This window comes from Bidens hawaiensis, unplaced genomic scaffold, assembly GCF_021521415.1.
Source record: "Bidens hawaiensis isolate Kalapana, Puna unplaced genomic scaffold, B.hawaiensis_p1.1 tig00009623_1, whole genome shotgun sequence".
Taxonomy (NCBI): Eukaryota; Viridiplantae; Streptophyta; class Magnoliopsida; order Asterales; family Asteraceae; genus Bidens; species Bidens hawaiensis.
Genome location: NW_027491722.1, coordinates 259,655 through 262,563, shown reverse-complemented (window position 1 = coordinate 262,563; position 2,909 = coordinate 259,655). Strand labels below are relative to the sequence as shown.

At 33.7% G+C, this 2,909-nt stretch overlaps 1 long non-coding RNA gene across 1 annotated transcript; it reads left to right on the top strand.

Annotated features, from left to right (window-relative positions):
* Positions 1-1,852: 1,852 nt before the first annotated feature.
* Positions 1,853-2,324, top strand: LOC143533194 (uncharacterized). The gene is made up of 3 exons (XR_013135308.1): positions 1,853-1,878; positions 2,092-2,148; positions 2,235-2,324. It is a non-coding gene; the product is annotated as an uncharacterized LOC143533194 (long non-coding RNA).
* The last annotated feature ends 585 nt before the right edge of the window (positions 2,325-2,909 follow it).

The window sequence follows — 2,909 nt, the reverse complement described above, 5'->3', positions numbered from 1 at the left end:
GCTAAATAAATGGTTTTCTTATACATGCATTCGTTTCGATCAGAAATCTTGTTTCTTGGAAGGTTCTCATTCTTGATCATCTTCCAAAGAAAATGGATCCGAGTTTCGGTCCATAATATTTTATTTATCTTTTGAACTTATTTCTTATAAGATGTTTGTTGTATTAAAAAACTTGAACCTCTTATCACGAGCACGTACTGAATGGTTTATATCTTAGTTCTAATTAAGTTTTCTTGTCCTTCTCTACCTTTTGATCACAAGCTTCCGAGTTGTGATCACAACCGAGTGGACGTTTCGATTTTATATGTGTAATTTATTCGAATTAAAGTGATATGTTCGATGCCCACCGTCCTCTATCGTCCCGTCAAAGTTCAACGATTCCATCCACCGTCACCGTCGTGAGCATCGTCCTCTTCCTTCGCTATCATCGATGCCCCACTTATTGTTGTTCACATTTCACATGTTTGTATATTTAGCCAGTTGATCAATTAACCAATTAAAGTTGAAATTGTTGAAGCCTACTGATCAAATAACCTTAAAATCGATCAAATTAATCATTAATCTGGATTTTTAATGGATCAAATTTTGACCTTGTGTAGAGTGAAAGAAAACTCGCGTGTAACAAGGCCGCTCGGCATGACTTCAGGTGATATAGTTTCACGGTACCATATATAAAACTTTGGGTTACCATATTAAAAACTTGCATGGTGTCGTATTAAAGAGTTGTGAGGTTAATTATGTGATTAACGAAATTTGAGAGTTACTATATTCAAAAGTTGTGTTACTTTTGTTGTTATTCCAATTTATGGGCTACCACAATAAAAAGTTGTGTGCTTAAATATGTAACTAAATGAAAGTTATCGTATATCATGTGTAAATAGGTGTTAGCATGGTTTCCAATCATGCAAAATTAGTACCAAGTGTAACATAATTGAAACAACCTCAAGTTGTTAGTTAAGTTGTTAGTTATAATACAAATTTTGAATCGAAAACCACAAATACCATGCATAAAAAATCGAATCGAATGTTGAATGTGTGATTTTCAAATTGAATAGAAATTCGAAGTGATTTTCGACTCAGGGCCGGCCCATACATATATTAAACCCAAGCTAGGGCTTTGGGCCTCCAAATTCTTAGGGCCTCGATTTAGGGGAAAAAATCATATATAATTATTAAGTTGATCCTTTTGAATTATATATAGTTCCCAATGCAAGTAACCATATTTTGTTTGAATCTCAGCCCTTAGATGAAGCTGAGAAGCAATCTCAGCCGTTATAAATCATGAAATACCTTCTAGAAGGGGAGGTTACCAGCAGTTTGCTCTCACGTCTCTCCGCATAACACTCCTCTCAAACCCTAATATATACACAAATGAGGGGGCGGTTCCTCGCTCTCTCATACGCACATCTTCACTTCATCTTTCGATTGTAAATGGATGAATAGTGATCATACAAAAATCAAGTTTCTCATACCAAGGGTAACTTTTAAATTTCTACCAATCCAACAATCTATTGTTAACTTCGCATGTATCTTCTGGGATTGCACCAAACCTGAGGGTTCAGATTGACAAAACTAGATTGCAAGTTTAATAGTCAAATTGCAGATTCGGTAACCAGAAATAAAGGAATTTGAGCAAGTGTTCATTGTGGCGTCGCCATTAATTCTATGGCTTATAGTTTTTGGTTGCGATTGGTATAGCATCAACTAACATTTGCATCGATACGATTTCAAAAGTTCTTAGATTGCTTCATTTTGATTATGATTATGTTACTCTTCTAATCCTTTGGTGACATTTTTTTTATTTAATTGCAGTATTTGCTCATGCTATGCTTGGTTTTGGTGGGGATTATATATTATCTATAGAAATGGTAATTTCATGTTAGAGATCCTAATCTGCTTTAAATTTCTTTGCTCAAACATAAATTTGACTTGAATGTAAACCAATATTCAATTGAGCTTACACGGTTAAACCTAATGTTCTTTCTGATTTACAATTTTATTTGAAAATAATTATATAATTGCCATGATAAAAAAAACTTTCATTTGACTTTATCTTGATATTTAAAATGTTTGTTTCTTCATACTTTCTAGGCCGAACAGGACACCGATGAAGTTATTGCTCAAATCACTTTACTCCGAGAGAAAAATGTAAGAAGTTTGATGATAGTTTACATTAAAATAACAAGTTGTTGGTTTTTCCTAATTATAAATATAATGGAAAAATATACTGCAAGGTGATCTGAGGAGTCTGGACGAATGCGTACCCTCACAAAATATTGATATCTTCAGATACTCACTCATGATGGGATCTCGGTGCTCCGATAAGGCACAAATGAGTTCGTACCTGCTTTGGTAAAGTAGCTATTCATTTTTCTTCCTTTTACTTACAAGTAATGGATTAGCTTTTAATAAAAATAAAAACAAAATATAAGATCACACATAGTTTATAGTCCTTAACTCCTTATTAACTATATTAGCTTTTGACTAACATCCATCAGTTTTTAGAATATTTTTGATTGGATCTTCTTATTTACTTCCAAATGTTATTTCTATATCAGGATGTATCATCAAAATTAATATTCTTTTAGTTTCAGGTTTATACCAGTAAAAACCGAGAGTTGACTGACCGAGCTGATTACAAGCTCTATAAATTGGTGGTCCAAAAGGGTAGGTTTTATTACATACTCAATGTATAGCAGAATGTTATGATCTTAATAATATGATGCGTAATTTTTTTTTCCAGGGTTGCCCTTTCATAGATTTTGCTGACTTTGATGCATTGAACAAGGCTATTGAACTCTATGAATCTGAATTTTATGGCGGAACCATAAGTGTGAAGGAAGCAAACCAAGTGGCGATGGAGAAGGTTCTAGACGTGGTGGAGTTTGTGGTGGCTTTAATTCGTGGTA